The sequence below is a fragment of the Crocuta crocuta genome, unplaced genomic scaffold, assembly GCF_008692635.1.
Source record: "Crocuta crocuta isolate KB4526 unplaced genomic scaffold, BGI_CrCroc_1.0 scaffold7, whole genome shotgun sequence".
NCBI classification, from domain to species: domain Eukaryota; kingdom Metazoa; phylum Chordata; class Mammalia; order Carnivora; family Hyaenidae; genus Crocuta; species Crocuta crocuta.
In genome coordinates, this window is record NW_027531904.1 from 251060 (window position 1) to 267896 (window position 16837).

Here is a 16837-nt window from a genome sequence, read left to right on the forward strand (position 1 = left end):
GAACAAACTGTCCATTTGATTCAGGACATCTCTCCTGGAAACATAAAGACATTTACCAAACCACATTTATCAGGAAACATTTTCAGATTCCAATAATAGAAAACTCAAGGCCAACTTCCATAAACAATAAAGAAATTTATTGACACATATACCTGGGAGTCCCAAAAGAATAGCTACCTTTAGAGCTGGCTTAAGTCTGAGGCTCCACATACATTTTCCAGCCATTCTCTGGCCTGTCTCTCTTTCATCCTAGTTTGACAGAAAGCAAGGGGCAGCTAGTCTGGTCCTCCGATTGGGACACAACTATTTCCAGAGGAAAAATGAGTGGGCTGCTTCTAGACACCATCCTGGGAGAATGCAGATAAATGAATCTTTCAAATGGGCATAGCTAGCCTGTCTCCATATTTTATTAGACCAAATATGACCAACGCTAGCCAATCACTGGGGACAGAAATGGAGCGACTCTTCAACCAACCAGGCTCACCTCTAATCCCTATGGATGGGATTACCTTCCATGCATGAAGGGTGGATACCCAAACAAAATCAGGATTCTCTTAGAAGCAAGGAAGCAGGAAATAGATACTCAGGAAACGATCAACAGTGCCTACCACGCTGCAGAAAACAAACTCCTAAAACATCAAAATCAAGTATAATCTGTATTTGGCTGCCTTTTTCCCCCCCACATGCAAATACAGAATCAGTTCTCTGCAAATGTGTCCCCCAATAATTCTGGGAGTCTCCAGGAAGCAATTTCCATGAGTTTACAGACAAATGCGTGAGTTGCCAGTGACATCTGGACCTCCAGGGGTCTGCTGGCCACTGCCACCCTTTCTGCCAAGTAATTCTGTGCCTATCAGGTATATCTACTGCCTCCAGAGTCCTGCTCAGTGGACAGATGCAACATGGGGAGAATGTTCTTCCCTCTATTGGGAAGACAGCAAAGCAATACTGCTTGGCCCATAGGGGAGCATCAGGATTTGTTAAGAGAGACAACTTTCATATTTTATTGGTCACTTCCCCTTGTCCAAGGCCCTAGAATGTCCATAGAACACAGATATTACTCCTTGCAGGTCTTGGCCAGGAGGTAAACTGAGTAACAAACCCTACCTTATGCTCAGAATCGCCTCCTCCTGAATATAATAACCAAGGTTCTCTTTCTAATCGCATTTGTCATTGCTGATCCCCACTTCCTTTATGGCAAATTTTCTCCTAGAAGGTCCCCCCGACCCTCTTGCAAATATACCTCTAACGGACCTGCTTACCAGCTTACCAGGCATCTCCGGCATTTGTGGACTCCAATGGTCCAGCTTCATCTCAAGCAAGGGTTCCCAACTTGATATCCAGCCAAATGCATTCACGGAGGGCGATTTCTTCTCCCCTCAATGCCTCTATTTGCAATCTGTGATCCAGTCACCCTGGGTCATTCCATCCATGGGGACAGAGAATGCCATCCTCATACATATGTGGCACCTCGTAGATCCCACACTTCCAAATTTCTTTTACACTGCTGTCCTTACGAGAGCTCCCATTTTGCAGCCTAACTCCTTCACCTTGCAAATTTCTGCACATCCATCAGGATATGAGACTCAGCTCTGCACCTTCCGTGATCGACGTGAGAAACAGACCTGCAGTGTTTGTAAACTTTAAGTCAGTGACTCTCAAAGCATTTGGACTGAAAGATATCAGGCTACCACAAGTCAAGGGGAACAAAACAAAAACAAAAACAAAAACAAACAAAAAAAAAGCATTGCCCTCGGGTCTATTCTAGACCAGGGCTCCTGGGCATTTCCCTGGACAGACCATATCACCAGGACACCGACACTGGCCAGCGTCTACCAATTATCGTCAAAAGGCACCCTTTCTGCATCTCCTAGCATCATCAAGATCCTTCTACTGCCTGAGCAGCCCAACCCACCATCCACTCCTGAGGCCACCAGGCATTTTCTCCCTTGGCTCAGTGCGTGGAGCCAGATTTGGAGTATCTCTCAAATGAATTGGGGTTTTGTTCCATCCAACCTGTGTTCTGATTTACAAGACTAAAACAAAGGCCCTCAGTGTGCCCTGGTCTTGGCTTTGCCCGGGACGCTAATTACCCAACAACAGCACACGTGGGAGAAAGTGGCCAACGCTGATTAAGGAGCCCCATGGGAAGGCACTGAGAACAATCTTTTCTTTTTCTTTCTGAAGTTGCCTTTGTCTCTATCACCAGTGGCCACTCTGCCTTCGTGCTGCTGGGCATTTGTAAATAGAAATGAGTTGCCAGGCGGACACCATGCTGGAACAGGAGCCCTCGATGCACTGGGTGCCTGCCATGTGCTGAGCTGGCGCAAGATTCTCTTTGTACATAAGCACCGGTCCTCCGACAATTCTGCAAAACAAGGATCATTACCCCCACGTGAAAACCGAAGCATCAAGAGCCCGGAGCCACAAAAGCAGAGAGAGACTAAGCTAGATTATACCACAGTTCTGGCTCAGAAGCCATGGCCCATGCTTCCAGAATATTCCAGAAAGTGTGGTTCTTCCCAAATACTACAATCATGCCCTTTTACAGGCTGGAAAGGACCTTGCTAGAAATCATCATGTTCAGCCAAGGCCCAAGACAATGAACGGACTTGACCAAGAATACACGTCTTAACTGGCCTGAGTCTAGAACTTGGGTCTCAGATTCAGGGGTCAGCTCGTTGTGCTCTCCCTGCTACTTGCTCACTTATCATTATCTTAGACTTCCCAAAGGCGTCCCATCACAGACTGCTGAAGGGACTGGTCTATGCTGAACAAGCAGATTTAATGATTTCTGGGGTGGCTGGCATCTTGGTGAATGCAGTCAAAAATAAGTATCAGTTTTCCAGCTGAAGAAGGAAGAATCTATAAGTAAATTTTGATTGGGGGCATTGGCAAGATCATGGGCATGGAGGGAAAATGGCCACCTGATTTTCTTGCCCAGCTAGAGTAACTTTTGAGTAACCCTTGGAGATCCTAACATACTCCCACAGACTCTAAGGCACTCAGCAATGTGCTGCTGGTATTTGTGTGTCCCAGGCTATATAGTGAGATGCCTGCTATATGCTCACCGTCAGCCCAGCACTCTAGTGAGTTGGGATCTGATTCAGGGAACTCAGCACAACCAAGAGCCTTGTGATAGGAGGGAAGGGCCCTGGAGGGAAGACGAAAACCATAATAAAATTCACAAGGACTAGCTAGCCCTCTTCCCCAAGCCTGAGCAATGATCCGGTTGAACCAGATGAAAATCAGGGCAAGTCAGATCACGTCTGTCTTGCCCGTGGAATCCCTCCCTGTTGCGTTTGCACCAGAATGGGCATCCCAGTCACCAGGCAAGCAGATTTGTCTCCTCTGAGGTGTGCAAGGTGGCTGGGAGTGGAGAAGTCTGTTTCCAAGCCTAGTGCAGAAGACCCAAGCCCTCTGTATCACAGGTAAGAAATGCTGAGGTCAAGCCTGATTAAACTCTCTAAGAGAACAAAATATGGGATAAGAAATCCTAACAGACTTTTTTTTTTTAATCCATTAAGGGCAAGGTAAGTGACCAAGGTCTTAACTTCTGGTAAGAAATGCTGAATTTAAACATCAGTCATCATGGAAAGAGTGACCAAGGTTAAATCAGTTCAATTCAGCTAACCTAGAGAGGGGATCCGGGGGTTAGTGTTCACATGGTGCCTTGCTGCTTGGATTTTAATCTTGATTCAAACACTTACAAGATGGAGCTAGGCACTAGCTCCCCACGTGTCAACTTCACCCACCACGTGAGAGTCACAGCACTGGCATCATGTCACATTGTTGCTGGAATGAGGAACTAGAACATTCAGTGTTTAAGGCATGTGGTCTCATGACAACTCCATGAGGTAGTTACTCCAATTACACACATACACGCACACATACACACACACAGGAACACACACACGCTGCACAGAAAAGGAAATAGAGGCAAGACATGTCCACAATCACCCAGTGGTAAACAGAAGAGCCAGGATTTGAACCCAGGCAGTTGGACGCTAAAATCCTGTGGTCAGACATCTGTCATTCACGTAAATTTTTACCCTGGTGTCTGGCACCTCAACTCCTCAGTAGTCTTCAGCCTCAGTATTGTTCTGATAGACCCTGAGAGGTCAGGAATCACTGCCAAGCCAGACCTCTCTGCACATTTGGCTGGGACACAGAGGCCAGGCCTGTCTAGAGACCAACGGACTCACTTGATGGCTGCTTTGGGTTTTCTCCAGCCATCAGATGCAGAGTCATTGGTCCCGCAGCCAAGCCTCTGAAGCAGGGCGGACACAACTCATGGAAAGTCGAGGGCCAACCGAGCTACAAAGATGATTCTTTAAAGTCTAGATGCAAGCTTGCAAACGTCACCTTAAAAACCCAGTTAGATGCCACGCCAAGCTTTGACTCCATGTGTCCCTAGGAGAGTGACATGTCTTCTGATGCTCAGACTGGCACGTGGCCTCCGGGCCAGGCTTCCAGCTGGGCCCTCCCACAGACTCCCTTCTTTCAGATGCGTGGGACCTCAGCCGGTGGCCGTGACTTAGACGAGCATGTGCCACGGTCTGTGCCTTTTGTCCCCCTGGGTAGGCTCAGATGGTTTTGAGCGGTGACTCAGACCTGGCAAGGAAGAGCATAGCCATGCGTGCACCCCACAGCTGCTGCTTCTTGCGGCGCACCACCACCCACACCCGCTTGCACAATAAGCGTGTTTCACCAGGGAGCCCAGGTGCCTGCCAGCATTGTTTATAGCCCGAGTTATTAAAAAAAACCCATGGGAACCTGGCTTTCCTGCCAGCCAGCTAGGCCTGGTTCCTGCTCTTCTTGACTTTCTGACTGAATGTCACCTAGCAGGGCTTTATAAGTGGAATTTCTAAATCCACATGGCTGAAGAAATCATGAGGGTGGCAATATTCACCTCCTTCGACTCAGCAAGACTCTTTACTCCATAGGTGTCCGTAATCGAGATGAAGTATACCTGGGTGACTCAGTCGATTGAGCGTCCAACTTTGGCTTAGGTTACGGTCTCATGGTTTGTGAGTTCAGGCCTCACGTTGGGCTCTGTGCTGACAGCTCAGAGCCTGGGGCCTGCTTCGGATTCTGTGTCTCCCTCTGTCTCTCTGCCTCTCTCCTGCTTGTGCTCTGTCTCTCTCTCTCTCAAAAATAAATAAATAAACATTTCAAAAAAATAATTTTAAAAAAAGAACAGTAATAATAGAGATGAATACCAAGACACTGCGTCAATCATCATTATAATTTCTTTTTTTTTTAATATTTTTATTTATTTCTAGGAGAGAGAGAGAGACAGCGTGAGCAGGGGAGGGTCAGAGAGAGAGGGAGACACAGACTCCGAAACAGGCTCCAGGCTCTGAGCTGGCAGTCAGCACAGAGCCCGACGCGGGGCTCGAACCCATGAACCGTGAGATCATGACCTAAGCGAAAGTCGGACGCTCAACCGACTAAGCCACCCAGGCGCCCCCATCATTATAATTTCTACTGGACTTCACAGCCTGGCCCCGGGAGTCATATCCTTTGCTCAGAAACATCTGTGGAAGAAAAGAGGGAACGTTTATCTGTGAACATCTAAGAGGCAGCGCAAGGCCCAGGACTGAGGCCATGGGAAGGCATGAGACAACAGAAGAGAAGACTGAAGACCTCCACATTCGCGATAGAGAGAATGGGCTCACTCTCACGGACCCCATGACTCTCCCCAGGGCTGAGCAAGCTTTTTGCCTCCCTTTCCCTTAGAAGAATAAGCAACAAGGACAAACCTTACTAGCCAACATGGACTATGTTTCTCCAGTTTCTCCAGGGACACTCTTTCCGACTAGTTATTATTAATCTTCGCAATAGCCCTGGAGATAGGCTATAACCAGTACAACTTTTCCCATTTAAAATAATGAGCTGTGGGAAACCTGGGTGACTCAGTCGGTTAAGTGTCTGACTCTTGGTTTGGACTCATGTCACGATCTCACAGCTTCATGAGCTTGAGCCCCGCATCAGGCTCTGCGCTGGCCGTGCGGAGCCTGCTTGGGAATCTGGGTCTGTCTCTCTGCCCATCTCCCACTCGTGCTGTCTCTGTCTCTGTCACATAAATAAACTTTAAAAAAATTAATTAATTAACTAAAATAAAATAGTGATATTTTATTACTATATTAATTTATTAAAATTAATTAGTTAATAAATAAATTAGTTAAATACATCAGTTAAATATTCCTGATTAGCATTTTCATAAAGAACCTGAGACGTTCACTAAGTAATATCTGAAGTTCCCTGGGAGATGTCTGTATATCGACAAGTTTAAAAAATGAAGTTGAAAAAGAAATATATTCATCCTTCCTTCGTTTTTTGAGAAGCCTATGACAAACATTATAGCATGCCTACCCAGAGATGTGAGCTTTAGTTCTGTTTAGATGTCTAGATTTCAACTTGTTCTTATTTTCTTCCTTCCGTTCATCTGTACTTTCTGTAATAAAGAGATTCTAATATGAAAAAAGGAAAGGGGTTAAGTTTGTTCTGTGCGTTCCCATAGGTCAGGACTGATGTGTGAGCTCCCTCTGAATCCCGGTTTCCCCCTGACAAACCCCACTGAACAGCAGGGGCTTCAGGAAACCCTGTTGAAAAGCTTGAAAACTTAGGCCAGTGGTAAATGCTTGGCCACCCTTCTTTGTTCCCAGTGGTGCAGATTTCTATCAGGATGCTGACGCTCCATTCTTTAGAAGGCCCATCCATATTTCTGGAAGTGTCCTTCCCATTGAAGAGAGTGATGGTGGATGCATTTGTATCTGACCAAATTCTTTGTTCGTAGTTGCTTCTAAAGCACTATTTGCCACGGACACAGTCTTAGAACACCACCAAAGAAGAAATTCAAAATAGCCTCTAATCTACCTAGCTAGAAATAGCCATAGTTATTATATCTGGTGTATTTCCTTCCATTCATTTTATAAATCATTTATTTCCATAAAATTGAGCACATAGCTTGTTCACCTCTTCATTCTCAATGTGATATAAATATCTGTCAAGACTGTAAATGTTTTCTTGAAGACTTAATATTTCCACCTAATTTTAATAGGTATTTATTTGATTTCTGGGAATGTTTTATTCTTGTGCATACTAAACAATTTTGATTTTTTTCTACTATCATATTATCTGCTAATATAATTTGACATTTTTATATTTAAAGGTGAGTTGGGGGTTTTCTCTCATTTGTTGTGGTTTGCCTATTTTTTTTTATTTTTTAAAAATTTACTTATTTCTTAATTGACATCCAAGTTAGTATATAGTGCGACAATGATTTCAGGAGTAGATTCCTTAATGCCCCTCACCCATGTAGCCCATCCCCCACTCCCACAACTCCCCCCACCGACCCTCTGCTTGTTCTCCATGTTTAAGAGTCTCTTATGTTTCATGGCCCTCCCTGTTTTTATATTATTTGCTTCCCTTCCCTTATGTTCATCTGTTTTATATCTTAAAGTCCTCATATGAGCAAAGTCATATGATATTTGTCTTTCTCTGACTGACTAATTTCGCTTAGCATAATACCCTCGAGTTCCATCCACGTAGTTGCAAATGGCAAGATTTCACTCTTTTTGGTTGCCGAGTAATACTCCATTATATATATACCACATCTTCTTTATCCATTCATCCCTCGATGGACATTTGGGCTCTTTCCATACTTTGGCTGTTGTTGCTAGCACTGCTATAAACATTGGGGTACATGTGCCCCTTTGAAACAGCACACCTGTATCCCTTGGATAAATACCTAGTAGCGCAATTGCTGGGTCATAGGCTGATTCTGATTTTTTGAGGAACCTCCATACTGTTTTCCACAGTGGCCGCACCAGTTTGCATTCCCACCAGCAGTGCAAAAGCGATCCCCTTTCTCGGCAGCCTCGCCAACATCTGTCGTTGTCTGAGTTGTTCATGTTGTGGTCTTGTCAATTTTATTTCAAGTATTTTTTCAGCTTGGTGAGAGCTTTTTCTTTTGGATTTGATGTTCAGTTAGCTTTTAATTTATGAGCATTACATCTATGAACAATTGTGTTCATGATTTTTCCATGCCTTCAGATTCTTCTACATGGCTAAAGAGTTAAACATTTATTTCTCCCTCTTCCACTTGTTTTAACTTCATTTCTTTACCTTTAACTGCTTTTTTGTTGTTGTTTCATTTGGTGTTTTTGAAAATTCATTTTCTATTCACAAAATTACTGAATTTTCAACTTAGAAAATTTGAAAAACATAATCACTACAAAAATTTTTATGATCTCACCCATGGGATGACCACTGCTAATATTTTCCTGTTATGTATTTATAATTTTTGTGCTTTTACATATTTTTGATAAAATGAGTTTGTTTTGTGTGTGTGTGTATATATATATATGTACATATAGCTTGTATCATCCGTTTTGTTTAACATTACATCATAAGTATCTATTTCGTCATTACAGAGTCTTCAAAGTTTACATGGGGCACCTGGCTGGCTCAGTTGGTGGAGCATGCAACTTTTGATCTCAGGGTCGTGAGTTCAAGTCCCACGTTGGGTGCAGAGATTCCTTAAACACAATGAATAAATGAGTGAATCAATGAATGAATAATTCAAATTTTTCATTTATAAAAAGATAAATAAATATTTTATCCTGGGGCTGATATGATATTTAACAAATATCCAGTTACTGGACCTTATTACAAATATGACTGAAATAACAATACTTTCAGGTAAATCTTTGTCTCCATATCTATCTGTCTGTCTGTCTGTCTACCTGTCTATCTCTCTCTCTCTCTATCTATCTTTCCATATCTTTCCCTGAGATAGATGCCAAGACATAGAATCTCTAGGTCACATGGTTTGAACTTTTTTAGAGGTTTTTAATAAATATCACTCTTCAAGAAGATCTGAATTCTTTTAAATTCAGACCAGAAGTCTGTGAAGGTAACTCCTCACCACACTCTCCCAAAATCAAGTGTGTTTTCTAAAAAATCTTTGCCAATATCACAGAAAAAGAAAGTAACATTTCATTTTAATTTGCATTGCTTGATTACTCAAGCAGCAGAATATTTTTGCATTTAAATCTTGACGCCATCTGGAATTTATTTTGGTGTTTGAAGTCAGGAGCAACTCTGACTTGATTTTTACCACAAAGACCCAATACCGTTTGTTGAAAGATTCAATCTATTTCCCATTGTCTGATGTGCCCTTGTTTATACCCTAAGCTCTTACATAGATTTGAGTTTAAAGACTAACCCCTCAGCCTATCACTAACAGGCTTCCTGGTTCAATTACTGGAGCTTTATACCTTTTATGTATCTGACTATCACTACATTTTTTATTCCTATCTCCCCCAGCCCATGTACTTTAGATTTATTTTGTCAAATTCCTCCCCAAAAAAGTACATTGGGAATTGTGACTGGGATTTATGATGCCTGTTAAGTTAACTTGGGACAGACTAGTATCTTTGCATCATGGAGTCATATAGAAAGATAGATCTCCCTATCATTTGAGTCTCTTTTACTATCTCTTAATAAAATTTGGGGGTTTTCATATAAAGGTTCAAAACATTTCTTGTTAGTATTATTCTTGTGATTTTTGTTGCTAGCTTAATGCAATCATTTTCTCTATTATATCTTCCTATTATTGTTTGACTTCTTATATTTGGCAAAGCTAGCTGTTAATTATACATATTAGTATATATATAAGTATATTTTATGGGTTGAGCCTTTTACAATTGTAAGTGTGTGTGTGTGTGTGTGTGTGTGTGTGTGTGTGTGTGTGTGTGTGTTGAGTTTTATCAATTATATTTCAGCATCAATGGATACTACCAGGTTGGTTTGGTCTCACATGGCATGACCAATCAGAAAAATTTCCACATACATAGGGCACCTGGGTGGCAGTCAGTGAAGCATCCAACTTCGGCTCAGGTCATGATCTCACGACTCATGGGTTCAAGCCCTGCATCTGAAGATCCTGCTTCAGATTCTGTGTCTCCCTCTCTCTCTGCCCCTCCTCTGCTCATGCTTTCTCTCTCTCTCTCTCTCTCTCAAAAATAAATAAAAAATTTTTTTCTCAAATAGTTTATTGTCAAGTTGGTTTCCATATAACACCCAGTGCTCATCCCTACAAGTGCCCTCCTCGGTGCCCATCACCCCCCTTCCCCTCTCCCCCACCCTCATCAGCCCTCGGTTTGTTCTCAGCATTCAAGAGTCTCTCATGGTTTGCCTCCCTCCCTCTCCCCCTCTATTTTTCCCCTTCTTCTCTCCCATGGTCCTCCTTTAAGTTCCTCCTAATCCACCTATATGTGCAAACATATCGTATCTGTCCTTCTCTGCCTGACTTATTTCACCCAGCATAACACCCTCAAGTTCCATCCATGTTGCTACACGTAGCCAAATTTCATTCTTTCTCATTGCCATATAGTATTCCATTGTATAGATGAACCACATCATCTTGATCCATTCGTCAGTTGATGGACATTTAGGCTCTTTCCATGATTTTGTTGAGAGTTCCATGTATTGTTGAGAGTGCTGCTATGAACACTGGGGTACATGTGCCCCTATGCATCAGCACTCCTGTATCCCTTGGGTAAATTCCTAGCAGTGCTATTGCTGGGTCATAGGGGAGTTCTATTGTTAATTTTTTGAGGAACCTCCACAGTTTTCCAGAGGGGCTGCACCAGTTTACATTCCCACCAACAGTGTAGGAGGGTGCCCGTTTCTCCACATCCTCGCCAGCATCTAGAGTCTCCTGATTTGTTCATTAAAAAAAAATTTTAATGAAAAATTTCCACATGCAAAACTGTTTTTGAATTCTTTACATATATCCGAGCTTTAAATTTAGCCTTATTGATCTAACATTTTGCATCCACAGTATAGAGTATATGCATTTATAATTTTCCTATTTGTGCTACCAGTGAGAAGTTATGGGCCAAGGGTGCCCTGGTGGCTCTGTCGGTTAATTGTACACCTCTTGATTTTGGCTGAGGTCATGATCTCACGGTTTATGGGTTCGAGCCCAGGTCATGCCCTGCACTGACAGTGCAGAGGCTGCTTAGGATTCTGAGTCTCCCACTCTCTCTGCCCCTCCCTTGCTCACACTCTCTTGCGGTCTCTCTCTCTCTCAAAAATAAATAAATAAACATTAAAAAAAGATTAAACTGGCTTTATAAAATTACAGGTTTTTTCCATGATTTTTTTTTTTTTAATCACAGAAATTAGTTCCTCCTTAGAAGTTTAAAAAACAACAGAAATTTGTCTGGTCCTAGGATAAATTTTAGCACAAATTCTGTAACTATTTTTACATTTCTTCTATGTACATTGATTTCTTTGAAGTTTTCACTCTTACATCAATTTTTATTTTTTCCAGCAAAACATCCGTTTCATTGAATTTTCCATTTTTTCTGTAGTATTAATTCTCTTAGAATTTTAAAATCCCCTCCAAACCTATGATTACAATTGCTTATTTTTCTAAATTTCTGTTTTCTTTTTTTCTTAAGTTTTCCAGAAATTCAACCAGAAAACCAACTTTTAGTCAGTTACATTAGTAAACTATTAACTATTAGTCCATTACACTAGGAGGGTTCTCTCTTTTTTATTTATTTATTTATTTTTTAAAATTCTTTTATGTCTTTATTTTATTTTGAGAGACAGAGAGAGAGCAGGGCAGGGGCAGAGAGAGGGAGAAACAGAATCTGAAGCAGGCTCCAGGCTCTGAGCTGTCAGCACAGAGCCTGACCCGGGGCTTGAACCCACGGACTATGAGATCATGACCTGAGCCGAAGTCGGATGCTTAGCTGACTGAACCACCCAGGCGTCCCAGGTTCTGTCCTTTTTAAATCAGAATTTCTGATTCAATTACCATTTCTTTTCCACTGTTTGACTTGCATTCTTATTGTTATTTTACCTCTTTTCTCGAGATGAAATGCTATTTTTTTGTATTCTTTCTTTTAAAAAAAAAATCATTTGCTGTTATCATGTGGCCACTAAGAATAACTTGACCTACATTTCATGGTTTTGACAGAAGTATTCCCTTTCTATTAATTTCCAAATAAGTTGTTTTAAAAAATGGGCTTGAGTTCTGGAGACATCTGCGTGCTTTATTGTTTTATTTCTTAAGCGATTGGATAGATATTTTTATTTAATTTTTGTTCATCATTTCAATTTTTATGGCATTGGAGTCAAAGAATGTGGCCCGTACATTTTCCACAATCAGTTTGGAATCTGCCGATATTCCCTGTGTGGCCACATATCTTTTAATCACTTGTGACAAAAGTAGGTAAAGATTGTGAAGCGCATCACACTACTTTACCGTTAACTTTAATTCTGAACAACGTTTGGTTGACATATATTCCGTTAGGCTGCTGAGTGCATGAAGTGAGGTGTGGTAACCAGAAGCATCAGGCTCTGAGATCGGATTCCTAGTCTGTCCCGGGTTAGCTGTGAGTTTCTCTAATCCCGGTTACCCTTTGTCTACAATGGGGGGATGATAATAAAAGCACACACCTCAGGGGCGCCTGGGTGGCTTAGTCGGTTAAGTGTCCGACTTTCGCTTAGGTCATGATCTCGCAGTTCGTGGGTTCGAGCCCCACGTCGGGCTCTGTGCTGACTGCCAGCTCGGAGCCTGGAGCCTGTTTCAGTCTGTGACTCCCTCTGTCTCTGACCCTCCCCTGCTCACGCTGTCTCTCTCTCTCTCTCCTAGAAATAAATAAAACATTAAAAAAAATTTTTAAAAAAAGCACACACCTCAAAGAACTTTCAAGAAATAATGCATGACGTGTGCCCAGCATGGTAACCGTAACATTGTCCACACTCTAAAAGTACATCAGTGTTCAACATACAGCTTATCAACATAAAATGACTCTGTTTCCCATTTAATGCTTCCTGCCTTGAAGATCATTTTTGTGAAAGTGACCTTGCCAACCCTGCTTTCTTTGAATCTCTGTTTCCTACCCATACCCAGCCTTCATTTATTATCGCACTTCAATCTCACCACATTTTATTTTAGATGTTTTCCATGTTAACAGAGTATAATTCATTGGTTTTTAAATACAATTTGAAAGCCTTTTAAGAGTGTAAATCTTTTATATTCATTGTCTTGGCTCTTAGTTGGCTCTTGTCTGTCAAATCATTTGGTACATTTTGGCTGTCAGGGTGTCATGCTATATTTATTTGCTCTCATTTGCATGTATGGTCTGTCTTCTTGTTTTTTAACCTACTCTAGAGTTGTGAACTTTATGATCAACATTTTAAAAATTCTATCAGTGGCTGCCTTTAACTTTGTTTTGCTTTGTTTTGTTTTTACTTATTGAAGTGAAATTCGCATTACCTGCGGGCGTCTGGGTGGCTCAGTCGGTTAAGTGTCCGACTTCAGCTCAGGTCATCATCTCTTGGTTCATGGTTTGAGACCCACGTCAGGCTCTGTGCCGACAGTACAGCCTGCTTGGGATTCTCTCTCTCTCTGCCCACCCCCCCAACTCGTGCTTTGTCTCTCTCAAAAACAAAAATAAATATTAACAAAATTTTTTAAAGAAACTCACACAACATGAAATGCACTGTTTTAAAGGGGACAATTTAGTGCATTTGCAATGCTATGCAACCACCGCTTCTATGCCTGTAGGTTTTATCAGGAGAGTTTCCACTTTATGAATCTAATTCCCAAAGTTTGCATTTCCCTGAGTAAGACCAGGACTACATCAGGCCCTTCCTCCTTCCGACGTTTTCTGTATTACAGCTGGAATTTGGAACCCATTCATAATAATTCATGGAGGGCAGGATTAAATTTCTTTAAACTCTATAACTTCTCTCACAAATTACCTGTTAATGGCCTTCGATTTTGAATCTCAGAAATATGTGTTCTGTTTCTCCATAGAGCATTACGGGTTGACGTGTGTCCCCCTCAAAATTCCTATGTTTAAGTCTCAATCCCAAGTAACTCAAAACGCATCCATATTTGGAGATAAGATATTTTAAGAAGTAATTAAGTTAAAATAAGATCATGAGGGCAGGCCTTAAACCAATATGACTGATGTTCTTATAAAAAGAGAAAATGTGGACAGAGACCGCACAGAGGAAAGTCTGTGTGAAGGCACACGGAGAAGGTGATCCTCTACAAGCCAGCCACAAAGGCCGAAGAAGAAACCATCCCTGTGGACACTGAGGTCTCAGATTTTTAGCCTGTAGACCGTGAGGTGAGAGCGATCTGCTGTCAAAGCCACCCTGTCTGTAGCTCTTTGTTACCACAGCCTCAACAAACTACTAGAGGTAGAAATCACCTTTCCACCTCAGGGTCTCAGTACCTATTTCTGTTTCATCACCACCAGCCACGACCACATGTGCGTGGGTGTGGCGCTCATGCGCGCATGTGCACTCGCACTTGCACCCACTTCATCTGGCTAATTCCCACCATCAAGGCACCCCCTTCCTGACCACCTCCGCCCAGGTCTATCGGGTCTCCATTCATTATACTCTGCACTTTAGCTGCCCAGCCATTTGAACAAGCACTTATCCAGCTGTTTCCTTGACAACACTTCACTCTGTATCCCCAGTACCTCGGTCACGGATTGGCACATGTTAGGTGCCACCAACAGTTTGCCAAATTAATAAATGGGGCACTGGATAAATGAAAGACATTCTGATGTCGCTACCTGTGTTGTTTTCAGTGTAACACACTTGCATGCTTAGCCCAAATGGTTTTCATTTCCACAGAACAGATTAATTTTCTCAATTGCTCTGTTTTGGCCCTTAGCCTATATTTTGAAATGTCTTGTTAATGCCAATTATGACAGCAGTGCCCACCAAAAATTTGCCTTGCGGGCAGCAAGTGCAGTTTGAGAAAAGCTGACATTTTTTTTTTACATTGCTCAGACAAATTAAGATGAAATCCACATATCATGAAGGTAAATATCCCTCGTTGGAGCCCCCAAGCCCCAAACCTGTATCCGGCCACCACAATCTGCTTAAAAGAAATGAATCCAGCTGGAAGGGATTAATAGGTATTTTTGCACATATACACATCTAGATAGTTCATAAAAATATATCCCACGAAGCCCCCATCCGCAGATCCTGTGGATAATTAAAAGCACACCAATGCACCATGCTGAATTTTCTGCCAATAGTTTGCAGGGGAGAAAATAATTATTCTGACAATTAGACCCAGAGCAATGTGCTCCTTGTCAGAGAAGGCCAAAGATGCCTGTGCATGCTTCCGCATCACCTTTTAATAGCTTAATTAATTCGCACGCTGATGGAAATCTCAAAATCAGTCTAGGAGCCCACCTGTATAAAAATGATGAATGAGATTTATGTGACTTTTTTATCCTGGGAGCTTTAGACCCGGCTTTATCTGCATATTAGAAACCCTCTGCGGTTCTTCCCGAGAAGCCGCCAGCTTCCAGCTATCCTTAGCACCCAGCTATTGCTACAAATTCAATTACTCTTATTAACCCAAGACCCACGTATTCCACTCGGTAGTCGGGTCATCATTTTTGTACATACCCCTCTCTGCCCTTCATTAGCGTCTTAGATATTTTTGTGATCGCATGTTACAGAAGCACTCCTTTTTAATATGGGAGTGAAATCTATCTGAAACCAATGCCTCTCAAAACTGACACGCGGGGACCTGTCCCCTGCCTTAGGGCTCCTTCGCATGGTGCCCTCCTCCCAGCTCCCTGTCAATCAGGATTTCTCACAGCTGTCAGGAAGCCAGATAAAACGCTTCACTTTGGCAAGGGTCCTTTAACTCAGCCAGCAAAGCATCAGACCAGCGGGGGCTGGATCCAGCAGGCTTTGGGCAAGGAAATGTAGTAACCAGTCACGGCTGGGCATCTTCTGCCCAGTAACACATGCAAAATGTCAACAAGTTTTGGAGGGGAGGTACCCAGAGTGGGGTGGGGGAGGGACAACATTCCTGTCTTCCTCCTTATTTTCCTCCTTCAGTCCCCTGCTTCGACGCCCATTTCAAAACTCATTTAAATGGCATTAGATATAAATCCTATGCTCCGAGGAAAAAAGAGGGAAGGTAAAAGTGCAGGCAGGGAGCCATGTTTAACAGGCATGGACCAAGTGCCCAGCAGAATGCGACACCCACGTAAATTTCACAATCTCAAGAGATTGGTCTGATGGTTCCCTGTTGACATGTCAAGAATTAGCAGCCCAGACGTTTGCAGAAAGCCATCCATCAGGCAAGAGGGAGAGGGAGAGGAGCCACCGCTAAGAATCCAGAGCTGCGACTCTGGGCTCCTTTTCCTTCCTCTCCCCTGCCTGACTTCCAGGATCAGCAGACCCAGGCGAGCAAAGGCTGTGCGACTTGGGCGGCCCCAAAATTCTAAGGCGCCAGCACGAACAAAAGATACAAAGGGGACCGGTGGCCTTTGTAATCACTGCTCCTGCTAGGAAACCACTTCTTGCCTCGCTGGTGTTTCTCTGAGGCTGTTTGATACACTTGGAGCGGAAAACCCATGAGAAAGTCCCTTTCGCTCTCAAAACTGAGGGCTTCCAGTGGGCTTGCTTAATGTGCCAAGACCACCCTCCCCAGCTTTCCATGGTGAATGCCCGCGTGGGGCAGGAAGCGAGCCTGCCAAGCACTGTTCTCAGGGAAGCACCCCCACCCCCACGCCCGGCAGGCACCGGGTTCCCATGCCACAACCCAGCTCCTCCGTCCTTTCCGAAGGCCGTGGGCCATGATGAATATGTGAGAAAAACAAACATTTGTCCCCGGGTTTGGGAAAGAAGGGAAGGGAAGCTTGAAGAGAGACTCCCCCAGGCAGGCCTGGGAAACCCCAGGGGTCTAATTGAAAGGGTTTAAAATAGTAAATATGAAATCGAAACCCAGATGGGGTTTTTTTCCTGAGGAAGC